Source organism: Rattus norvegicus, chromosome 4, assembly GCF_021556685.1.
Source record: "Rattus norvegicus strain SHRSP/BbbUtx chromosome 4, alternate assembly SHRSP_T2T, whole genome shotgun sequence".
Lineage (NCBI taxonomy): Eukaryota > Metazoa > Chordata > Mammalia > Rodentia > Muridae > Rattus > Rattus norvegicus.
This window is the reverse complement of record NC_141537.1, coordinates 25,068,461-25,095,173: the sequence shown is the minus strand read 5'-3', so window position 1 is coordinate 25,095,173 and position 26,713 is coordinate 25,068,461.

Here is a 26,713-nt window from a genome sequence, read left to right as displayed (position 1 = left end):
ATAAAATTTTTAAAATTTTATTTCCAAGTTGGAAATGCCCTACAGATAATGATAAACCCACGTCTTTGTCAGAAACTTTCCATCACTCTTTAATTTTAGCTATTTTTTGCTGTATAGTAAACAATAGTAATAGTTTAATTTTCATTTTCTAATTAATAATTCTATGCTCATTTTGTAATTATATGCTTTCTATTTATTATCTTTGTAGAAATTACTATTCATTGCCTTTGCCAACTAGATTTCTTTTGTTGTAAGCACACACACACACACACACACACACACACACACACACACACACACACACAGGCCCACACATAGAATGCAAGCCTTGCTTTATATACTATGGCAAATCTTTACTTCTAATCTACCTTTACCATCTACTTGTCTTTCACAAATTCTCTAGGAATATTTTAATGTATATAGTCTGAGTCATCTGTGTCTAGGAATATTTTAATGCATATAGTCTGAGTCACCTGTATCTAGGAATATTTTAATGTATATAGTCTGAGTCATCTGTTTTAAACTATTAGTTTTATGTCATTAACAAATATTTCTGTTCTTTAGATTTGAATTCGCTGTAATTTTTTTAATTCGCAATGTATATTACATTTAAATTTTGTTTTATAAAATGTAGATTGTGCATCAAGGTTTATTTATTGCTATTGTTTTAATTTTTTACTTATCATAGATTGACTTTGAATTATTCAAACCTTCTTTCTCAGCCTTATATGGTAGGACCACAAATGTTTGTGACAATACCTATTTACAATATGATTCAAAACCATTTATTGAAATAATTTTATAAAACTAAATGTATTACTTTATGGTGCACATATGTGTGGGAGTGGCATGTGGGGATGTGTGAGGAACATGTGGGAGGATGTAGAGGACATGAGTGTGGAATGTGTGTGTTAGGACACATGCGGTGTTGGCACAATAAGCAATGGCACACATGTATAGGTCAGATGACATTTTGCAGGAACTGGTTTTCTCTTTTTGGTATTCACAGACTTCCATAGGTATCATAGGTTATTTACTTTAGATCCCTTAAATTTACTTTTAGTTGCTGGGTGTTGAATCCAGAGTCCTGTATTTGTAAGACAAACAGTGGAGGGGTTGGGATTTAGCTCAGCGGTAGAGCGCTTGCCTAGCAAACGCAAGGCCCTGGGTTCGGTCCCCAGCTCCGAAAAAAAGAAAAAAAAAAAAGACAAACAGTGGACCTATAACTGTGTGATATCCTATGATTGGTTTGGAATGTTGGCTATCTTAGCTGTAAATTCTCTTATAAGACTTAAATTTGATGTGTTAAGTTCTGATATGCTCTATTTCTTTCATTTTCATGTTTTAAAATGCAGGCCTTGATTTGTAAGTGACTGATTAACCATTATAGAGTATACTGTTAGCCTGACAGTGGTAGCACATGCCTTTAATCCCATCACTAGAGAGGCATGTGGGGAGTGGGTGTGGCGGCAGTCCCAAGATGGCACCCAGGACTGCAGCTAAGTTTCATGACTAGCACCTGACTTTCTCACACACCTGAAACTAGCCGCGTCCATTGTGAGAGCTGCGCAGATGCACCATGACCCAAGATCAGGCCATGTGACGTGGACCTATGAACTGAGATTACGCAGTCTGGACTGAGGAGGCGGAGTTGAGGGAGGATATAAGGGAGTGTGCTGGGGGCTGGGAGAGAGAGAGGAGAAAAGAAAAGAAAGATTCCTGTTTGCATGCTGTAACATTCCTGAATAAGCTGCTTTGAGAAGAACACTATGGTGTTGCACCTTTTGGTGGGACAGAGACAGAGCGACAGAGGCAGAGACAGGTAAATTTTAGATTTCGAAGTTATCCTCATATAAAGAGTGAGTTCTAAGAGAGCCAAGGCCACAGCGAGAAACCCTGTCTCAAAAACTCAAAATAAATTAATAAGTAAAAAGAAAAAAGGACAATGTATATTGTTTATTTTCCATATTTTTATAATTCTGCTATGTCATGTGATTTATTTCTAGTTTTATTCTTTGTGACTTTAAATGTTACAAATTATTTGATTTCAGGGGTATTTTCTGAAACTTGCTTTGTGACCCATGCATATTCTGGTTTGTAGACAGGACATTCTGTTTCTTATGTCTGTTCAACCTATGGTATAGTGAACCAAAGTTCTTTTTTTGATCTATGGCAAGAGGGAGTATGTAGGTCACCCTGATTTTGTAGAGTGGCCCATCTTTCTGTCTATTTCAGAGAATGTTAGTTTACACAGTAGATTAGTATTATTTTCTTGATGTGTTATTCACTTCTCTAGTACACTCTGGCTCTCCTGCCTTTTCAAATTTTATATCAGAATTACTTATTGGTTATGAGTATAGTTACTTCTTCTGTTTTCAGAATTCTACTTGCTCGGCATCATTTATCAGCTTCTTGTGTTAAGATTTCATGTCTTAGTTAGCCAGGTGTGTTTCTTACACTTAGCAATTAACTGCATCTTGTGTTAAAGCTAATTAGCCATGGTGTGTTTTTTTTTTTAAACTTGGGGGATTAAGACCATTTTCATCCAGGGTTATGATTAAAAATATAAACAAATGTTTATCATTTTGCTGTCTTTAATGTTTACTGCTTTCTTAGCTTCCATTTGACTTTCTATACTTTTGCAGTATCTATTCATTTCTTTTCTCTTGTATTGGGATTATCTTCTTTTTATCAACTACCTCTTGTCATAGATTCCTACTGCTGCGATCATACAGTCTAACCAAGGAAGCTGGAGAGAAAAAAATGTATTTTGTGTATACTTCCATGTCACTTCCATCACTGAGGTAAGTTATGGGGGAAACTCAAGTAGAAAACACGAAAGAGAACCACTTACTGACTTCCTCTCTGACACTCCTTTAACGTTCTAAAGCAATTCATGCACCCCTGCTAATGTTACCATCTACAATAGGCTGGGCTATTCCAAACTAACCATCAATCAAGTCAGTCTTTTACAGGCATGTCCAGAGTTCAATATGAATACTCAATTCTTCACTGAGGCACCCTTGTTGCAGGTGAGTCTAAGTGGGTCAAGTTGACAGTAAATTTGGCAAGGACATCTTTATATTATTTGTATTACATTCCCTTAAGGAGGTTCTGAAATTTTAAGTTAGCTGTATTTATCTTGTTTTTCTTGGAGTGTATATATATTTGCTTTGGTTCTGAAGGATAACTTTGCTGGAAATAGCACTTTCAGTTGGCAGACATTTTCTTTCAGGACCTGAAATAACTTATTTCATGCTTTCCTTGCTTTTAGAGCTTTTGGTTGATAAATCTTGCTGTTGTTCTAATGGTTTTGGCTTTAAACCATTAGCTGACATTTCTCTCTTACTGCTTTCTATACGTTTTTCAGTTATATATTCTTGGTATTTTAAATATAATAAGGCAAGTAGAAGGTTTTCTTAATGGAGCAATGCATTTGTCTATTTGGAGTTCAAAAGGATTAGAATAAAAAGATGACAATAGCGTTCTCAAAACTTTGGATGACTGTTACTATTTCACTAGTGAAAACCAAGGATAGTGAAAACTATTCTCAAAAATAAAATAACTTATGGGGGAATCACCATCTCTGACCTCAAGCTGTATTACAGTGCAATAGTGATAAAAACTGCATGGTATTGGTACAGGGACAGGTAGGTAGATCAATGGAATAGAATTGAAGACCCAGAAATGAACCTACACACCTATGGTCACTTGATCTTTGACAAAGGAAAAACCATCCAGTGGAAAAAAGATAGCATTTTCAACAAATGGTGCTGGTTCAATTGGAGGTCAGCATGTAGAAGAATGCAAATTGAACCATTCTTATCACCCTGTACAAAGCTAAAGTCCAAATGGGTCAAGGACCTCCACATCAAACCTGATACATTCAAACTAATAGAAGAAAAAGTGGGAAAGAGTCTCAAACACATGGATACTGGGGAAATTTTCCTGATCAAAACACCAATGGCTTAAGCTCTAAGATCAAGAATCGACAAATGGGACCTTATAAAACTGCAATGTTTGCACTGTAAGGCAAAGGTCACCGTCATTAGGACAAAATGGCAACCAACACATTGGGGAAAGATCTTTACCAATCCTACATCCAGTAGAGGGCTAATATCTAAAATATACAAAGAATTCAAGAAGTTAGACTCCAAAGAGCCAAATAAACTGACTAAAAATGGGGTAGAGAACTAAACAAAGAATTCTCAGCTGAGGAATATTGAATGGCCAAGAAGCACCTAAAGAAATGCTCAACATCTGTAGTCATCAGGGAAATACAAATCAAAACAACCCTGAGTTTCTACCTAGTACCAGTCAGAATGGCTAAGATCAAAAACTCAGGTGACAACAGATGCTGTCAAGGAAGTGGAGGAAGAGGAACACTTTTCTACTGTTGGTGGGATTGCAAGCTGGTACAGCCACTCTGGAAATCAGCCTGAAGGTATCTCAGAAAATTGGACATTGTACTACTGGAGGACCCAGCTATACCCCTCCTGGGCATATACCCAAATGATGCTCCAACATACAATGAAGACACATGCTCCACTATGTTTATAGCAGCCTTACTTACAATAGGCAGAAGCTGGAAAGTACTCAGATACCCTTCAACAGAGGAATGGATACAGAAAATGTGGTACATCTACACAATGGAATGTTACTCAGCTATCAAAAACAATGACTTCCTGAAATTCACAGGAGAACTAGAAAATATCACCCTGAATGAGGTAACCCAATCACAAAAACCCACACATGGTATGCACTCACTGGTAATTGGATATTAGCCCAGAAGCTTGAATTACTCAAGAGACAATCCACAGACCACACGAAGCTCTACAAGAAGGGCAAGCAAAGTGTCGATGCTTTAGTCTTTCTTAAAAGGGGGAATAAAAATATTCATAGGAGGAGATATGGAGACAAATTTGGAGCAGAGACTGAGGAATGGCTATTCAGAGCCTGCCCCGCCTAGGGAAAAATTAGACAATATTTATGAAGCCAAGAAATGCATGCTAACAGGAGCCTGATACAGCTGTCTCCTGAGAGGCTCATCTAGAGTATGACAAATACAGAGGCAATGCTAGCAGCCAACCATTGAACTGAGAACAGGGTCTCCATTGGAGGAATTAGAGAAAGGATTGAAGGAGCTGATGGGGCTTGAAACCCCATAAGAACAATACCAACCATTCAGAGCTCCCAAGGACTAAACCACTGCCCAAAGAGTACAATGGACAGACCCTGGCTCCAGTTGCTTATGAAGCAGAGGATGGCTTTGTTGGGCACCAATGGGTGCAGAAGCCCTTGGTGCTCTGAGGCTGGAACCCCCATTGTAGTGGAATGTACAATGTAGTGGACTGGCAGGTGGGAAGGGGGGTGGTTGGAGAAGGTGAACACCCTTATAGAAGAAGGGGGAGGAGGATGAGATAGGGGGGGTTATGGATGGGAAACCCAGAAAGGGAGTAACATTTGAAATGTAACAATAAAAAAAGAAATGTAAATAAATAAAATAACCAATAAAAAAGAAAAAATATCAATTTATTTCTCTACCTTTTATACTAAATTATATGATGTTTGTCTTTTAACTGCACATTCTATTAATAAATTCTATTTTAAAATATTTTATTTAATTAAAATAAAATTACGTAACTCACCCCTCATTCTTGTCCCTTCAATTCTCCCTATGGTCCCCTCTCTCCTGCTTTCTCTTAAATTAATGGTCTTATATTCTTGCTGTACACACAGATACAAACGAATACTTATATAAATGTGACCCATTGAGTTAATTAAGGTTGCCTGCATATGTCTTTAGGGTTAGCTATTTGGCGTTAAATAATTTAGCAGTTACTTAGGGTCTAGTCCGTGGATAAAACCAACTTTTCCTCTTTCTGTAGTCTTTAACTGCCTGAAGATCTTCATCTACATCTAGGTCCCCCAAGAGATTCCCTTACCCATTTTGGCAAGTCAACTGATGCTATCATTGTTGGGTTTTATTTCAGCAGTTATATTGTGGAGACTTCATTAGTGTAGTTTCCCTGTCAGATCTAGACGATATGATGTTGCAGTTGACATCCTTGTCCTTTGTTCTTACAGTCTTTGTGTCCCTTCCTCTGTGGTATTTTCTAAAATGTAAGTGTAAATGTTGTCTTTCTTTTAAAAATATCTCAATATTCTTGATCATGTGCTTTGTCTTCAAGCCCTAAATTCTTTCTTCTGTTGGGTTTCATCTTAGTATGCTGGCAATGACCTTTTTATTAGAATCATTGAGAATCTTACTTTCAAGATTGGTTGCTTCTTTTTAAAAATATTGATTTTTTTTGTTGAACTTCATTTGTAAATTATATTACTGTTCATAATTCATTTAGATTTTTTAACATTTTCTTGAGACCCAATGATCTAAAAACGACCCCATTGTTTTGAGGTTTCTTAAAATTGTTTTTATTTACACTTTGAAATCTTCATATTTGTTTACAATGTTTCTTGATCATATCCATTCCTAGTCCCCCCCACTATACCTAGAATCTTCTATTAAGTTTCCTACAGACTGCATAATTTTTAACCTATTTTATCGCACCGAATCCAATTAGTGCTACTAATATGTATATCAATAATGGTGTTTCCACTGGGCATTGGGAGCTTATGAGTGGCCACATTTCTAAATAAAAACTGACTTTTCTTCCTCTGAGAACCATAACTACCAATATCTCCTTAGTTAGACATGGAACCTTAGGAACCCCTTCCTAACCCATGTTGGGATTTCCCCATCCTAATTCATTCTAAATAGTTTTGGTTTAAAGTCTATCTTTGCCTTCCTAGAAGGCTCTGATTTCACAAAGGTAGAGAGAGGAAGACGTGGCCGGCAGACCGGGCGGGGCCGAGGGGACAGGCTGGGGGTTGAGGGGAGGTCAATTCGGGTCCACGAAGGGTTCCGCCCAGGAGGGGGGGTTTAAGGCGAGACTCTCTCAAGTGATAATATAAGGAACCTGGTCAGGATGTCCGTGGACGACCCGATCTTTAACCTGTAAAATAATGATCTTATTAAATGTGCCATTCACTGGCCATCCCGCTCCGAAAGTGGGCCACTCGGATGTGCAGAGAGTCTGTCATTTTCCTTTTTTTTTTTTTTAACCTCGACGGACTGGTTGTGTGCCCGGTCGTGGACGTCTTTCTAATGATCAAGAGTGAGACTTAGGGGCGTTGTTAGGGACTGTCCCATGTTAGTTCTAAGGAAGATTAGAACACAGAGAAAACAAACAACACCAACAGTCAAACAAACAACAGACAGGCGTGCTGCACGGCTTTGGTACCAAACTGAAAGCAAAAAGTCAGATGGAGGTGGCAAAGGTCCGGGGCCCTCTGAAAGCCAAAAATACAGACAGAGGTGCCGTTAGTCCGGATCTTTCTCCTCTCCCAGATTGGGCCCCGAAAAGTCGGGCCCCTAACACCCTTGGAACGTCTTCCAGGGCTGCGGGTCGAGAAGTCCGAGCTCTTCAGCTCCTTCTTCGTCCCGCCCAAATTCCAAACAACCTGGCTGAGCGCTCACAGAACAGACCTGGCTGAGCGCTCACAGAACAGACCTGGCTGAGCGCTCACAGAACAGACCTGGCTGAGCGCTCACAGAACAACAGAATAAGGCAGAACGAGACAAAATCAGACAGACAGACAGACGCCGGCCGGCTTACCTCCCAGTGGGTGGTCGGTGGTCCCTGGGTGGAGGATCTCCTTTCCCGGCCAACGCACCAAATGAAAAGCTCTCAGGGAGAACTTTCCCTCGGGATGGAGACCCTCCAACTCTAAAGACCAGACCGAGACACCACAGGATGCAATCAGCAAGAGGATTTGGTTTATTGTCGGGATACACAGGCACAGGCACCTGCAGGCGCTTCAGTCACTCGGGGGACTGGCGCGCCCCACGGAACCAAGGATGGGCTTTTATAGGATTTTGGGGAGCAGAAGCAAGCATACAGAAGCAGATGCATGGTTACAGGGATATAATTGGTGGATTCTAATATGGCAAGGGTTTAGCCTGGGGGCAAGTTTCCTAGCTACCTTCCTGAAACATAAGGACTGACTCGGCCCCCCAAGGGTTCAGCCCGGGGGCAAGTTTCTTAGCTACCTTCTTGGAACATAACAGCTGACTCGGCCCCCCACCAGGGTGTGGGACCTCTCCCGGGGCTTTTCTCATTGTCAGGTGCTCAACGGCAGTCCTCCTGTTGCCAGGCCTTCAACCAAACACATCTTGTTTGGCAGCCGCTGTGTACTCAGTGTTCTAACCTTTCCCTGAACCAGTCATCTTAAGTACAGCCTTGCAAAATGGCGTTACTGCTGCTAAGCTGGGGTCTTTCAACCCCACTTGTAGATGTAATGACTTCTTTCCATTTATGTTTGAAACACAGAGTCACATCATGGGGAAGTATAGTGAGTATGGGACAAGCTATTGTTTTGTTTTCTTCTGTGATCTTACCTTGTAGCCCAGACTTGCTTAGGAGTCACTACATAAACTGGGCCTGGTGGTGCCCATACCTTTAATCCCAGCAGCACTCCAGAGGCAGGAGAATTTGAGGCCAGCCTGATCTAAATAACAGGCTCTATGGCTAGGCTACAGAGGGGAACTCTTGTCATGAAAAACAACACACAAAACAAGACAAACAAACAAACAAACAAACAAACACAAATTCACTACATAGTCCAGGCTGGTTTCAAACTCATGACAGTCCTGCCTCAGCCCCCAAAGTGCTCGTGCTCAATTGGGGAAAGGTTGTGTTCTCTTCAAAATGAATGGGACAGTGATGTCATTCATGATTTTCATTAGTCCTGGGTGTAGTACTGAGTTGTTTTACCTTGTGACTCACGGACAAACCTAGGTGATCATGAAAGAACTATTATCCTGGTTACCCAAGAATAATTCAAGTATGAGAAAGATTCCCTACATTCCCACCAAAACCAGTGTATATATTTATTAAAACCTAATGAAACAGAAAATAATGAATTTTAGCAATGCCTGTTTATGCTAGGTATTGGGAGCAGATGATAGCAAGATACCCACAACCTGGCCAGGGAGATAAGCCAGAGATGAGTTGTGATTAGCATCAGGGCATAAGGAAGCTAAAACAGTACAGCACCCCCCTTTCAGTATTTAGGGAAGATGGTCTTGAGCTGGCTTTGTGGGGTATGGGAATTGGGTCTTGATACATGAATGGATTCAATTTTTGATAAATTAAGGTAAGTTTCAGTGGCTTTCAGCAACTATTACCCCCACTTAGCTAAAATGTCATTCCTCTACCCTAGGGATTGAACTATCAGTATATCTAGGTAGCACCCATCAGCAGAGAGTTGTTGTTTCTTCTTCCTCTTCCTCTTCCCTTTTCCCTTCTCCTCCTCGTCCTCCTTCCTATTTCTCTTCTTCCTCCTTCTCCTCCTTTTCCTCCTTCTCTTTTCCTCTTCCTCTTCATCCTTCTCCTTTTCTCCTCCTTTGACAGGAACTTGTGTAGCCCAGACTGGCTTCAAATTTGAGATTCTATTGTTCAGCCTCCTAAGGACTGGGACTACAGATGTGTGCAACACTCCCAAAATGCCTTTGATCCTAGTACTAAGGAGGCAGAGGCGGGCAGATCTCTTGAGTTCAAGGCCAGCCAGGTCTATACAGCAAATTCCAAGACAGCCAGGGCTACACAGATAAGCTCTATCTTGAAAAAACATTGTCTCTGTGTGTGTGTGTGTGTGTGTGTGTGTGTGTGTGTGTGTGTGTGTGTGTGTGTTTGTGTGTGTGTGTGTGTAGCTACTATTTAATGCTTAGCCACTAAATACTAGGAAAAGTAATTCTGAGTAAGAATTACACAACTTTCATCATCTGTAAAACAAAATTAGTAATCATAACTTAATTTTAGAATTCTTATCATGATAAATGAAAAAAGTTCCTTAGAATGCTGCTGGTATAATTGTCATGTAGTTGCTAGCCATTTTTTTTTTAATTTCCAGGGGGTTTTATTTTATTTTGGCTTTTTGAGACAAGGTCTCAAATTCTGTGTCGTCCTGGCTGTCCTGGAGCTTGTTATGTAGCCCAGGCTGACCCTGACCTCACAGAGATCTGCCTGTCTCTGCCTCTGGAATGCTGTAATTAAAGGCCTGTGCCTCTGTGCCTGGCTCTCTCCAGGGTTTTTAAATAGCATGTGTGGGGGAGGTAAACCTGTCCCTTCATGTCTTCATGTGAGTGGATGTTAAAGGAAAACTTAATGGAGTTGTCGCTATTCTACCTTTGATTCTGGGGATTGAGCTCAGGTTGTCAGGCTTGTGAAGCAAACACCTTTACTCGGGGGCCAAACTATGATTATTTTGAACCATAGATAGAATCATCTTTGCATATGTTAGAAATAAAAACTTTATATCCTGTCTATGGCTATCTAACCAGAGGTGAAGGCATTTTACACATTGCTTATTTTTAGTGTACTTTAGGAATTAAACACTAACATTATTCTGTCAATCCCAAGGAAGTAAAACTAAAAGAAGACATAGCCTGATGTTTTATTTAATTTTGAGGCTGCCTCACTCAAAGCAATCCCTCAATTTTTCTGAGTGTTGGGATAGTGAGTATGTATCACCTTCCTTTGCTGAGGTTTCTCATAGCTTAAGGTACACTTTGGGGGCCAGAAAGATGGCTCATCAGTTAAGAGGATCCCAGTTTGATTCCCACACCCATATTGGGTAACAACCACCTGTAACTTCAGCTCTAGAGGATCTAATGCTTGTGGTCTCCAGGGTGCCCTCAATGACATGCACAAATACATATAGTTAACATTTAAACAAAAATAAAACCAGATGTGGAGGCAGAAGCAGGTGGATCTCCAATTTCTAGGCCAACTAGGGCTACATAGTGAGACCCTGGCTTAGAAAAGAAAAAGAGAAGAGAAAAGAAACACTGTTGTCATAAAACACCTACTATAGTTAGCCTTTGTTCTGTCACCCTCTTTCACAATTCTGCATTTTTGTAAGTCAGCACATTTGAATGGAAGACATTGGAGGGTGGTCACAGTATCTTAGGAATCTATGTAATGACCCTTAGTACAATTGGCCATAGGAATAGCCTTGTTGTGGATCGCCAAAACCCTTAACTTTGAGCAAAGGTTCATGCCAACTACATAATGGGGAATGAAGATTGGTTTATTTTTAGTTTCTTCTCTATGGTGTGTGTCATGTGGGTATGGGCAGGGTGTTGAACAGGTTTAGGAAGTGAGTTTTTGTTTGTTTGGAAGGGTGTAGTGATGATATGAAGGGTGTGGGTTTTTCTCCACTTCCAGCAGAGCACAGCCTGAGGAAGGTCACTGCTTGAGAGTAGTTTCTTGAAATTGAGCTTCTGGGTGCTACTGCCTCCTTCTGGGGCCCCTTTCTGGCTGGCCTTTGTCATAATTTTGGGGGAGTCTGGGAGTACAGAGGACCCATTCCTCATTTATAAGTTATACTGTGACTGCCCTCTAATGTCTTTTGTTCAGATGTGCTGACTTATAAAAATGTAGAATTGTCCTATTGAGTGGGAAATGAAGACATAATGCCTTTTTTTTTTTAGATTTATTTATTGATTGATTTAATGTATGAGCACACTGTCACTATCTTCAGACACACCAGAAGATGCATCAGATCCCATTGCAGATGGTTGTGAGCCACCATGTGATTGCTGGGAGTTGAACTCAGGACCTCTGGAAGAGCAGTTAAGTGCACTTGACCACTCAGCCATCTCTCCAGCCCTGAGAGATAATATCTTTGTCAGGCTTGAAATAATTTGTAAAGTTCTATACCCTTCTAGTTCCTGTTTCTTACTAGAAAGGGGTAAGAACTGTGTGTCAAGATAGAGAATGGAACCCTGGAACTTATTTTTTTTAATTATTTATTTATCTTACGTATATGTGTACACTGTCGCTGTCTTCAGACACGCCAGAAGAAGGCATTGGACCCCATTGCGGATGGTTGTGAGCCACCATGTGGTTGCTGGGATTTGAACTCGGGACCTCTGGAAGAGCAGTCAGTGCTCTTGACCACTGAGCCATCGCTCCAGTCCCCTACCCTGGAACTTATAAATGAGGAAGAGGGTTCAGAACACAGACTACTTGAAATTACATAGAAAGGCACTGACCCTAGAAGCAGCTGCAGAGATAGAAGCCAGATTTTCTGAGGTTAAGCAGAAAGACATGCTATAAAACAGCAATACATGTATGTACTCCATGCAGTGAACGCTTGTGGAAGCGCACAAGCAGGTAGGATGCCTCAGCTTTTGTGTAGCAAAAGGTAAACTTACTTTGGTCTGACCTGAATGAAAATCTGATTTTTATACCAAAAAAAAAATATACCTAATGAAAAAATTGTGTTGAAGTCACTGTTTCATCCAGTATAAAAACATTCATTTCTTATAAGCTTTTTGTGCATAATAAGTAAAATGGCATCAGCTTCAGACTTGAAAATATTGTGACCTGTGTCTGGGACATTCTCTGATGTTTTTAATGTACAAATTTATGCTTAAATCCCCACTATAGGAAGGTAAATGGCTGTCCATAATTAGTCTCCTATGTCCTACTGAACATCTCAGGACCTCATGCCATTCCTGAGGGTCTGAGAGCACCTGGAAAATACCAATATTTCTTACCTAAAATTGGAATTTGTCAAATATTTCTATCATGTTCTTTGTAGGACTTTCCCTATTACTAATTGATACCAAAGATTTTACCTATGCTTGCATGTAATTTAAGGAATTTTAGTATTAATCATGTGACTAAAAGTACTTGCTCCACACAGGTGATGCTATTATAAGACACAGTCAAATATTTGATTGGCAAATTTATAAAAATTTAAAAGGGAGCTATAAAATATACCCAACTATATACCCAATAAGTATTCTACATCAAGTTATATTAACTTTAACATTTTTTTCATTTTAAATGATAATGCTTTCTCTGCTACTGTAAAGCATTTTGGTGTAGAGGAAATACAGCCTAAAGTACATGGTTTGAAAACTATCCAGAAACTAATTGATTTAAAAAAAACCCTAATGTTCATATCTGGGCAATGTTTGACTTATGTCTTTATAGAAAAATAGAAGAGCCAGGTGGCCCCTGATCTGGTACTTAGAGCAATGAAATCCAGAAATTGCAGGACAAAGAAACGTCTGAAAGTCTATCACAGATCTACCAAATGAAGATGCCTAAAGGAGAACAATAAACTGACAACTTGGGGGATCCTCAGGACTACAAACTATCAAATTCAAACAAATGAAAACAAAACAAAACAAAAAAACAAAAACCCAAAACTAGAATCCTCAGGGGAAAAACTGTCAGTGAAGAATTATCTAGAGTAAATTTGCCTCAGGGCATGTATATGGGACATTGTGTATTGTCTTATTTGAGATAGAAGATCTGCATACTGTAGACAGCATCAGTCCCTAGGGAAGGGATTAGAATCATGAAATTCTTAGGCAAATGGTTGGAACTGGAAAATATCATCCTGAGTGAGATAACACAATCACAAAAGACCACACATGATTTCCACTCACTGATATGTGGATATTAGCCCAAAAGCTCAGGATACCCAAGATACAATTTACGAAGCTCAAGAAGAAGGAAGACCAAATCATGGATGCTTTAGTCTTAGATGGGGGAACAAAAATACTCATAGGAGGAAATACAGAGGCAAAGTGTGGAGGAGAGACTGAAGGAAAGGCCATCCAGAGACCCCAATTGGGGTTCCAGCCCAAATACAGTCCACAAACCCAGACACTATTGTGGATGCCAAGAAGTACATGCTGACAGGAGACAGAGATAGCTATCTCCTGAGAGGCTCTTCCAGAACCTGACAAATACAGAGGAGGGTACTTGCAGCCAACCATTGGACTGAGCATAGGGTCCCCAGTGGAGGAGTTAGAGAAAGGACTGAAGGAGCTGAAGGGGTTTGCAACTTCATAGGAAGAACAACAATATCAACCAACTGGATACCCCAGAGCTCCTGGGGATTAAACCACCAACCAAAGAGTACACATGGAGGGACCCAAGGCTCCAGCAGCATATTTAGCAGAGTTTGGCATTGTCTGGCATCAATGGGAGGAGAGGCCCTAGGTCCTGTGAAGGCTTGATGCCCCAGTGTAGGTGAATACAAGGACGAGGAGGCAGGAGGGAGTGGGTGGTTGGTAGGGTTAGCACCCTCATAGAAGCAGGGCCAGGAGGGTTGGGTTAGGATGTTTCTAGAGGGGAAACCAGGAAAAGGGATTACATTTGAAATGTAAACAGAGAAAATATCCATTACAAAAATAAAGGAAAAAAAAACCTGTTAAGTACAGGCAAGTCAGGCTGAGCCCAAACACATGTGCAGTAATTCATTCCTGTTCACTGTTGACTGTGGTTGTTATATAACTGACCGCTTCACTTTCATGTCTACTTAACCTAACCATGGTGAACTGCAACTTGGAACTTGGAGTCAAATAGGCTTTTCCCCCCTTAAGTTATTTCATCAAAGTATTTTAAAAAGAGAAAAACTAATAGGAACAGAGTCAACAGTCCAACAGAGTCAACTAACCTGGACCCTTTGCACTCACGAAAGCTAAACCACCAAGCAAAGAATAAACACAGGCTGGACCTATGTCTTCCCTCACATATGTAGCAGATGTGCAGCTTGGTCTTCATGGAGGCCCTAAACAACTGGAACAGGGCTGTCCAAAAGCAGTTGCCTATATGTGGGATATGTTCCTCTAGCTGGGCTGTCTTGTCTGACATCATCAGGAGAAGAAGCACCTAGCCTGGCAGAGAGTTGAAGTCCCAGCATGGAGAGATACCCAGGGGATCTCTACCCTCTCAAAGGAGAAGGGAAGGGAGATGGTAAAAGTATTATGGGAGGGGTGACTGGAAAGTAGCCCATGAGCAAGATATAAAGTGAGTAAGTAAAAATTCAATTATAAAAAGGAAAAAACCTTATATGCACAACTAGTGGGCATTGAAAAGATTCAGAAATGTTTCAATAAATCTGCAGCATTAAAATAAAAAATATTTTGCCTAAGTGATATTTGATTTATTACCAAGAGAGAGTATTCTTAATATTATCACTTGGGAAAGGGCCTTAGGAATATAAGTGACTGACACCAAACTCCACTAGTACCAGTTTACCAGAGGCAAGATAGGAAACTGTGCTGTGAGATATGATTAATATATATCTTGGTTACCAGGCTTAACAGCACACACCTTTAATTCCAATACTTGGAAGGCAGAGAAAGGAAAATCTCTGTAAGTTCAAGGCCAGCCTGGTCTAGAAAGTGAGCTCTAGAACAGCCAGAGTTATGTAGTGAGACCCTTTCTCAACCAAAACAAAGCAAAACAAAATAAAGAAAAACAAATAAAACACAGTACATTCTTGTCTTAGATCTTCACAATATCTCCCCAAATTATCTTTTCCAGATTTTGTGAGAATATTGAACAAAGTAAGTAATATCATCATGACATTTTACTACTTGCGTATAATTTACTGATATTCCGATATTTATTCCTTCTTGTACCCTTCTTTTTTCCTATCTTCACCCTTTCATTTACAACAATACCCATTTTACTTTTCTGTCCTTTGCATTTCCCTATAGATGCTCATGATAGAAAACGTGGTACATAGTAGTTTGAGATTTAATACAGTCATTAAGTGAAATTTGATTGCAGTAGCTACATTCATGTCAATGTTTCACAAGCTAAAGTCACTCGGGAAGATAGAACCTCAATTGAGAAAATGCCTCCACCATATTGGCTCACAGAAAATCTTGCATTTGATGGTTTTCAATTGATGGTTGACTGTGATTACTATGTGTAGTTACAACATTGGGTAATGATCCTGTGTTATATCGGTGATAAAACTGACCAAACCATAAAGAGCCTACCACTGCCTCTGCCAACAGATTTTCAGATTTTGAGTTCTTGCCCTGACTTCTTTCAGTGATAAATTTTGGTATGAGAGTTAAAAGACTGAATAAATCCTCCCAGGGTGTTTACATCGATGGCATTTATCACAGCAATAGAAATCCTATGACAATGGCAAAGTGCTTCTTATATGTTGTTTTATGAGTGATGTCATTTGAGATTAGGCAGTGAACATAAATGTCCTAGCATAAGCAGAGCTGAAATTGATAACTGTATTAGAACACAATTCTACATTTTATCATGAAAATTTAATTTAATTATTAGGTTAAATTATTTTATACATCTACAGTGTCAAGTGATTTAGGACACAAATATATCATACAATTTCTACTTTTGATTAATGTGTTACCTCAGAAGAGAATATAAGAGTATGTGGTCTGTTGGGTCTAGATTAGAAACACTGATTGCCTAATAAGCAGTTGTGGGATGGGGTGACTGCAAAAGTGACTTAGACCTAGTTTCTTTGTGGATGTGGTATTTCAGTGGAACCCTGGCACATGAATCAAAAGTCGTAAGACCAGACAATAGAGATGAAGTTTGGTATAAGAAAAGTATGAAGCTTGGGCAAAGGCTCAGAGATAAAAATTTTTCAGCAAGTGTCTGACAACAGGTTAATTTACTGTAACAACTCTGCTGTATGAGGAAAGAGGGCACAGGATTCTTGGATGCCTTGCAAAGTGCAGCTTGGTACTGTCAGGACCAGTTGTAGCATTCAATGGTATGATATCTTCGGTAATTCAAGAGGGACCATTCTTAGACAAAATAACTTTTAATAAGTCACAATCTAGAATACTAGAAAGTGGATATTTGAATCTATAAGGATGGTAGTTTCAACAGAGAAAATTATGAGACCCAGAATTAATGGATTTTGAGGACAATGGAAACCAAATGTCAAAACTTCAGCATATTATACTTAGAAAGTTTATATGTGAAGCAGACAATTATCAATTTCTAAAAAATGTATTCATAAAGTCAAAATCTTGATCAAATGTCCCAGGATTCCATCAATGAATTAGAGCAGAAAACTGATAGTTGAGAATTGTTGAGCAGTAGTTTTATTGCTGTGAAGAGACACCATGACCCAGGCAACTTTTATAAGGACAACATTTAACTAGGCCTGGCTTACCGGTTCAGAGGTGTAGTCCATTATCGTCAAGATAGAGGTATGGCAGCATCCAGGCAGGTATGGTACAGGAAACTCTGAGAGTTCTACATCTTCATCTGAAGGCTGCTAGGAGAAGACTGGCTTTCCGGCAGCTAGGATGAGGGTCTTAAATCCCACACCTAAAATGACACACCTACTCAAACAGGGCCACACCTTCTAATAGCGCCACTCCATGGACCAAATATATACAAACTACTGCAGTGTGACAAGACTTTGCTATAAAAAATACTGACAAGAATGGCCTTTTTTCCTCTTTAAGACTACACTTTAGTGATATTTGCTAGAACAGGAACAATAATTTTGGGTGCAATATTAGAGGTATATAATCTTTAAGTTGTACCTCTCCCCATAAATTGTCAGAGTGTATTGAGCTATCTTGCCTATCATTTATCTTGGGATAAGATTTGACTCATGAGTAATTTGTGTGCTGAGATCAGAGGTGGCAATTCACACCTGGACTGTTCACATGGCACCTTTCCCAGAACACCTACGCCACAAGAAAATATTGCTGTGCAGTCCCACTTTGCCCTGTGGATTAGCGGGAGGAAATTTCTTATCACTTTTTTTTTGTCAAAGAGGAAAATGACATACAAGAAAATAAAGCTAGAATCTAGGCTTATTTAGTTTTATTGCCAGATAGCACCAATATAAGAAGCTTGAATTGTTTAATAGACTGAGACAAAACTAAACGCTTACATAGTTAGACTATGTGCCAGAAATGCTATTTTGGGGTGAACAAAACAAAACCAACATCTTGTCTTTGTAATTAATGTATTTTCACTAAAAAATCTGTGTTTCAAAAACAACAACTGGAGATTAAAGCAGTTTTTTTTGTACTGTGAACACTTAACATATGTTACATTAATTAACATTCACTATTTGTAAAACAGAAAGTATTTATTACCTACCTACATATCTAATATTTACTTGGCACTATGAATAAACTGAGGACAGGATATTTTCTTTTGTTTTATTCATATAAGGACCTTGCAATGCATTTGAGTCAATTTTTATTAAAAAAAGGTTTACTTATATTTTATGTGTAAGGGTGTTTTGCCTGCATGTCTATCTGTGCACCATCTTCATGCCTGGTGCCTACTGAAGTTAGAGGAGGGTGTAAAATTCCCTGGAACTGGAGTTACAGCCAGTTGTGGGCCATCATGTACACTGGAAATGGAACTTGGGTTCTCTGGAAGAGTGGTCAGTGCTCTTGAGTACTGAACTAAGTCTTCACCCCTTTAAGTCCGTTTCTTGATCTAGGACTTTTTAGTATGCTGATGAATTATGACAGCATTTGTGGTACAATCCCTACATACACTCGAAGAGTGTAATTTGAGGGTCACATAAATTGTTCCGCTGTAGCATGAGAAGAATCATTTGTCTCATAACTTTCTTTGCTGTTATAGGAAAGTGCATAACATCATAGTTCAAATGGGAGGCATCAAAATAGTCTGGAAAAGATGAGTTTAATACAAGAAACCTTCGGACATTTTCCTATGTCTAAGAGGAAGAAAGAAAGCCTTCAATGAAGGGCCAACAAAAGAATAAGAGAAAAACTCATTGAGCTCCCTTACTTGTTGTGTTCTAACCTGCAATGAGCAGAAAGCTGCACAGACTGTCCTTGCAGTGATGTCTTCCATACCCAGATGTAGTACATCCATATTCTGAGATCTCGTTGACAGAGACAGTTGGTAGCTCACCTCAATCCCTCTGCACAGGTCCTAGTGCACTCTGTATGAAAGGAAAATTATGAGAATAGCAGAACTCACCTTGTCTTCAGGTTAAAAACGGGGGAACACTTGTTAAAGCCTCTTCCTCTTGTGTCGCAGTTGCCACCATGATTAAGACCTTCCAGCATAGAGGGAAACTTCTTCTCTTCTCTTCTCTTCTCTTCTCTTCTCTTCTCTTCTCTTCTCTTCTCTTCTCTTCTCTTCTCTTCTCTTCTCTTCTCTTCCTCTCTCTTCCTTCCTTTCTTTCTTTCTTTCTTTCTTTCTTTCTTTCTTTCTTTATCCATCCATCCATCCATCCATCCATCCATCCATCCATCCATCCATCCATCCATCCATCCACTCATTAACTTTATATCCCAATTGCTGCCCTCACTCCTTCTGTTCCTGGCTCAAACAGCCCCTCCCTTATCTTCCCCTCCCCTTCTCTTGTGAGGGTCCCCATTCCCCTACCATGGCACATTAAGCCTCTGCAGGGACAGGCATATCCTCCCCCAATGAGGGGAGGCAGAGAAGGCAGTCCAGTTAGGAGAATCCACAATAGACAAAAGGAAAGGGAATAACATTTGAAACAAACAAAAATAATCCAATAAAAGACAGTCCCTGTTCCATTTGTTGGGGGACCTACATGGGACCAAACTGGACATTTTCTACATATTATGGATGCCTAGGTCTAGCTTGTGTATGCTCTTTCATTGGTGGTTCAGTCTCTGAGAGTACCCAATGGTCCAGGTTACTTGACTTTGTTGGTCATCTTCAAGAGTTCCTCTTCTCTCCAGGGGCCCTCAATCTTTCTCCCATCTTTTCTACGAGAGTCTGTGAGCTCTGCCCAAAGTTTGGCTGTGGATCTCTGGATCTGTTTTAGTCACCAGCTGAGTGGAGCCTCTCAGAAGACAGTTATGCTAGGCTTCTATCTGCAAGTAGAATAGAGTATCATTAATAGTGCCAGAGATTGGTGTTTGTCATTGGGATGGCTCTAGTTGGGCCAGTTATTGGTTGGCCATTCCCTCAGTCTCTGCTCCATCCCCCCCCCTTATTTCTTGTAATCAGAGCAAATTATGGGTTGAAAGTTTTAGAGGTGGGTTAGTGTCTTTAGTCTTCTACTGAGGGTCCTGGCTAGCTACCGACGGTGCCAACTTTTGGTTCCATATTCCAATTCTAGGGGTCTTAGCCAATGTCACCCTTATAGACTCCTGGGAGCCTCCCCATCTCAGGTTTCTGCCACATCCTAGAAATGCCCCAACCCCTTCTGATTTCATCTATTCTCCTGGCCCTCCTGTCCTCTCTCTATAGCTGATCGTGACCCTTCCCCCCTCCATTTTCCTCCTTGTCCTTTCTTCCATGTAGCTCTTTCCCTCCATCTGCCTCCTATGACTATTTTATTCCCTGTTTTAAGTGAGATTCAAGCATCGTTGCTTGACCCTTCCTTCTTATTTAGCTTTTTTGAGTCTATAGTGTAGTGCGGTATCCTGTACTTTATAGCTAATATCTCACTCAGAATGATATTTTTCTAGTTCTATCCATTTACCTGCAAAGTCCATTGTTTTTAACAGCTCAGCAGTTTTCTGTGGTGTAAATGAACCACATATGCTGTACCTATTCTTTGGTCGAGGAGCATCTGGATTGTTTCTAGTTTCTCCCTATTATGAATAAAGCTTCTATGAACATAGTGGAGCAGGTGGCCTTGTGGTATGATAGAGAATCTTTTGTGTATATGACCAGCAGCAGTATAGCTGGGTCTTCAGGTAGAACTACTCCAAATTTTCTGAGACACTGCAAAATTGATTTCCAGTGTGGTTATACAAGTTTACACTCTCACCAGCAATGGCTCTTGTTCTACATCCTCACCACCATATGCCATCCCTTGAATTTTTAATTTTAGCCATTCTAAAGCATTTAAGATGGAATCTCTAAGTCCTTTTGATGGGCATTTCCCTGGAAAAACTTATGACAGGATACTTTAAAGGAGATGACACTGGATAGTCTGAGGGGAGGTGAAACACTTCAAGGAACCTCCCTAAAACAGGAAATACAACAACTAAAAACAGCTTCAGGAAGTCCCTAAAATTGACTAAATTTACTAGGCCTCTTCCTATTTATGAGTATATAAACAGTAAAGACTGCTGAAAAATCACACTGAGATGAGTCCTACATCTAGGAAGCAGAGAGAAGCCTAGCAGATGTAGATCACAGCCATGGGGACTCAAATAAATAGATGCCAGACTGAACTGCTTAGAGGAAACAAAGAGCTGTTAAGCTGCCTGGAAGAGGTTGAGGCCAATCATTCTACCTGGAAAGGACAACTTCCAATTTGGTGAGCTCACTGTTATCCAGGTTGTGCAGTATACCTTAGGTTTCTAGTTGGTTGTCACCCATACTGGGTTGGGCTTTATAATACAGCTGTGTTTGAGTCATTTTGGATCCTGTAAAAATCCTTTGCCCATATTCCCTAAGTAATCCCAACAAAACTGGTTAGTTCACCCAGTTGGTCATTGGCAATATCTGTGCTCTAGTTTGTCATGGATTCCGTATTGGGATAAACTGACATTTGTTCTTGTCTCCATACGAAGTCAATCACACAACAGCTTCCTTTGTTCCTTCCCTTGCATATTTTTATGTTCCCTCTGAAATATCACTGCTAATGATCATGGAATTTTATTGTATAGAACAAAGTGAAGATTTAATTTTTCTCTTGTGCTGCAACATTACATATTTCTATACTGTGACATCACACACACACACACACACACACACAAAATCACTCTAAGTTAATTTGATTATAAATCTTTCTGGTAAACACATTTAATCCCAGTGCTGATGAGGCAGAGGGGAATAGGTCTCAGTTAGTTTGAGACCAACTATTTTTCTACATAGCAAGTTCCAAGCCAGCCAAGGGTACATACTGATATCCCATCTCAAATAAAATTACTTTGATAAGTAAAGTATTGAAAATGAACTAAGATATAATACTGAATGAAACAGGAAGCTGGGAAGATAGCTCAATATGTCACAGTGATGATGCTTATTTTGAAAGCGGGGAGACCTGAGTTTAAATTAGCCAAATGCACAAAAAGCTGGGAATGGCTTTCTGTGCCTGTAACCTCAACACTGTAGCAGGGATCACAAGACTCCTTTGTAAGAGATCCTGTCTCAGGGGAGTAAGGTGGTAAACAGTAAAGGAAGAAACACATTCTCCACATCCACGTGCTCTGCACATATACATATTGCATCCACATGCACAAGCAATAACAGAATCAAAATGAAAGACTGATGCAAACTCTAATGTACTAGTAGATTCCATCTGGTCAGAAATGAAAAATCTATTTTTTTATTACAAATTCAATTTTTGACTGTCTACTTAAGATCTGTAAATATTTGTATATTTTTAACTTTTGCAAATATTAGTTTGCAGGTACAAAGTGTAAATCTTAAATGGAAAATTATGGTAATCCCCAGTTCTGTTCATTTTTCTTGCTTTTATTGTTTTTGAAAAGTATTACTACAGGGATACATATCACTGCATTGTCCAATTAGATTAGAAGCTAAAACTCCAATGCATTTACTTTAAAGACTGAAGCATAAACAAAGAATCGTCACAGAAGTAAGCAAATACTTTCATACCATCCAACTGGTATTTGCCAACTGGAATTTGTTTGTTTGCTTTGTATTGCTGTTTGTTTTACCATGCTTGTTCTCCAAAATAGTGACAGTTGCCGTTACTCTTGATACTTACCAAAACTTGACATGAGACATTTTAAATTTGACAGGTCAATTAAATCTCACTTGGGTTATATTTAATTTTTATTTCCTGAAGCAATAATATAGAAAAACTTTCGATAATTGCCATTTATATATCCAATTGTGTGAAATTGCCAATCTTTGACAAAATATACTGTAAAGCTTTTCTTAGTGAGTGATGTATTCAGACGTGAACATTAAGAATTTCCAAGACCATATTTCTTAATTAAGTTAACTTAAAATCTTGGTTAATCAGCTTGTTGCCCGAGATTATATCTTGCACCCATCAGAATGGGTCAAAACCTCAAGTGACAGCTCATGCTGATAAGGACGTCGGGCAAAAGGAATGCTCCTCCATTGTTGTTGGGAATGCAAACTTGTACAACCACTTTGGAAATTAATTTGGTAGTATCTCTGAAATTGGAACTAGATCTACCTCAAGACTCAGTTATACCACTCTTGGACATGTACATAAATGTCACTACAGCACAACACTAGGACTATATTCATAGCAGTTTTATTCATAATAGCCAGAAACTAGAAACAACCTAGATGTTACTCAATTCAAGACTGCTTTTAAAAAAGTAGTGTGTTTACACAATGGAGTATTACTCAGCTATTAAAAACAATGATGTGATGAAATTTGTAGGCAAATAGGTAGAACTAGATTTGATCATCTTCAAAGAGGTAACCTGTAGAGGAATTTTAATGTAGCAATGTGGCTTCTCTGGCAAGTGATCACATCCAAAAATACAGAGCCCTTAATACAGACATTCCCTGGATTTAAGTGTGATCTGGCTGGAATATAGTATATACCCTTAATATTAAACAATTTGAAAAAGCAGCCATGTTTAAAAGTGATATTTAATTAAGGGGCAAACCGAGTGATAAATTAGAGAAAGATTTAATAGAATGAGTCAGAGATAGTATATACCAAACTCTCATGAGAACAAACAGAAAGATTTAGGAATAAAGCATAGAGAAGTGAATGTGTGTGTGTGTGTGTGTGTGTGTGTGTATGTGTGAGAGAGAGAGAGAGAGAGAGAGAGAGAGAGTCAGAGAGACAGAGACAGAGAGACAGAGAGAGACAGAGAGAGGAAGACGGAGTAAGAGGAGGAGGCAGTTTTCCCAGGATAGTTTTACAGAGACAAGTTGCAAGTGAAGAGAGGAAGAACCAGAGAATGAGAAGGAACCAGGAGATTAGAATAGATTGCTAGACTTTGTTCAAGGCCAAGCAAGACATTTCAGGGAGAAGACTAGAGAAGCGAGGTTGAATCAGTCAGTTTGGAGAGGAGTTTGATCCAGAAATGCTGAGTTGAACCAACCAGACAGAGTTCATAAAGAACAAAATAGAGTGAGCTTATTCAGTAGTAAGCCCTGAGATGACAAAGCATCTGGCAAATAAGTTATATTTTCAGAGTCCCAGACCCAGAAAGACAAACATGGTATGTACTCACTTTTATGTGAATATTAGTCATAAAGAACTAATACATACTGGATAAACATGCTACAAACCACAGATCCAAAGAATCTAAGTAACAGGGAGGGCCAAAGGTGGGTGGGAGCGCTCAAATCTCACTGAGGAGGGGAAATAGATTAGGCATCAGGAGTGGATTCAGGGGTGGGGACTAGGTGTGTGTGTGTGTGTGTGTGTGTGTGTGTGTGTGTGTGTGTGTGTGTGTGTGTGTGTTGGGGGGTGGGTGGAGATGGGAACAGGAGGAGTGAGGTAGAGGGATAGCAGCAGGAGAGAGTACTGGGAGAATCAACTGGGTTTGTGGGGGAGGAAGAGGAAATGTTTGGGACAATCTAGAAACATACACAATGGAAACTCCCAAGAGTCTATGAAGGTGACCCTAGGAAGACTTCTAGCAATGGGGGATATGGAGCCTGAACTGGCTATGTCCTGTCATCAGGTAATACTTCCAACAGAGGGATTGGGACACCAACCCAGTCACAAAACCTTAGACCCATTTGTCCTGCTTACAAAATGTACAGGGTAAAAGATGGGGCAAAATTGAGGGAAGGGCAACCAACGACTGGCCCATTTGAGATCTGTGTCATGAGAGGGAGCTCACCCTTGACACGGTTAATGATATTCTGCTACACTTGCAGACAGGGGCTTAGCATAAATGCCATCAGAAAGGCTTCACCCAACAACCGATAGAAACTGATGCAGAGACTCACAGCCAAACATGAAGTGGAGCTTGGAGAATCTTGTGGTATGCAGGAGGAATATAGTAGAAATTTTTAATATTAACCTAGGGTTACTACCCAGCCTTTGATCATTCAGTTCTTGGATAAAAGGCACACACAACTTTTATATTTACAATAAGCCTTAAATAGCACAAGAGTATATCTACCTTCTATTCTAATAAGAATTTACTTTCCTATCAATAACCCTGAGTTATTGATTAATATGTATCATCTGGGCTTCTCTTAACTCCAAATGGCCAGCCTTCTGGGCCATGTTTTCTTCACTCCCAACACATAGTGACTCCTCCTTCCCCTTCTTCTCCACTTCTTTGTAGTTTCTCCCCTGTCCCTGGCCAGGATCAGCAAGCCCCATCTATCTAAATTCTCCCAAGCTATAGGCTGTAGGTGTCTTTATTTACCAATCAGAAATACTTGGGGGCAAGATCACATAGCAGCCCTTGGGTCTGTGTGCCAGCTCTCATGTCTCTTGGGCAATCAGGTCTTACAGACCCTCATTTAGCATTATAATACATAGCAAATGACCAAACCTCAACAATTCCACTTTTCTTTTTCTTTTTAACCCCCCTCCATTTGTCTAAGAAAGAAAGGATAGAGAAGAGGAAAGGAAAGATAAACACCCAAGACTAAGCTCTCTAGTTTCCTACCTGTCCAAATTATAATTATTTGTAAATTATCCATTAAAATGATAACATATCTATAATTTGTAAAATAACCAAAGCCTTCCATCCCAACCTAAGGGATGGATCTTCTTATAGGGATGGGAACAGTCTTCTTATGATTGCTTCTTGCTGAATCAGGGCAAATAATTTCTGTTTGTTTGGGGACCCAAAAGATATTGAGAAAATGGTAAGTCAAAAGAAAGCTAGTTGGCAACTTTTGCTGTCCAGACTATGTTGAGAAAGATCAGGGCTTAACTGAATTCCTGATTGAAAGACTGGAAGAACCGAATTAATCTGGGAATAGCAATCCTTTATGAAGCTGCTCTACAAGGAAGTCTCTGGAAACAGCATCAGTTTGAGGTAGCATCAGTCATGGAGCTAGAACATCCGGTCTCAGCATCTCCGCATCCTCGAGGATGAATCCTGTCAGGTCCTCCATCCTGGTTTTCTACTCTGCAATATGCAAACTTTTCAAGTTGCCAAATATAAATTGACTATACATTAGAAATATTTTCTTAATTGTTATAATTGTATTCAACTTATATATAAAAGAAAAATAGCCTTTTATTGTAGTAAAAGGGGAATTGTAGAGAGATCATCTTGTATATTGTATGGTTGCCTTACCTGTTAGTTAAAAAGCCTATGGCCTAGGGTAGGCAGGAAATAAAGGTAGCACATCAGGAGGAGAAAGAATTATGGGAGAAAAGGAGGTAGGGACAGGAGCTGGGAAAAATGTGAGGGACAAACCTGAGCACAGGTAACCAGCCATGTGGCAAATGTAGTTTAAAAATAATTGGGTTATTTTAGCTATGATTTAACCATCTTAGAGCCTACCTACATACCCAAGGTATTTGTAAATTTCTGGGAGCATGTGGCTGGGAGGATAAACTAGGAACTAAATATAACAGAGGAAGGATTAACGGAGTCAGAGGGGTCAAGGACACCACAAGAAATCCTACAAAATCAACTAACTTGGGACCATAGGGACCCACAGAAACCGAACCACCAAGCAGAGAGCATGAATAGGAAAAAATGGCCTTCTGAACATATTACACAGCTGGGCAAATGGGGCTGCATGTGGGACTCCTAGAGTAGGAACAGGAGCTATCTCTGACTACATTGCCTGCCTTGGGATCTCTTTCTCATTACTGGGTGGCCTTGTCTATCTCCAATAGGTGAAGATGCTCCTAGTCTTATTTCAAATTGATATGTAAGGATGGTTGATATCCCCTTTGCTGAGGAGAATGAGAGGAGGGTTAGACAGAGTAGGGGAGGTGAGAAGGAAGGACT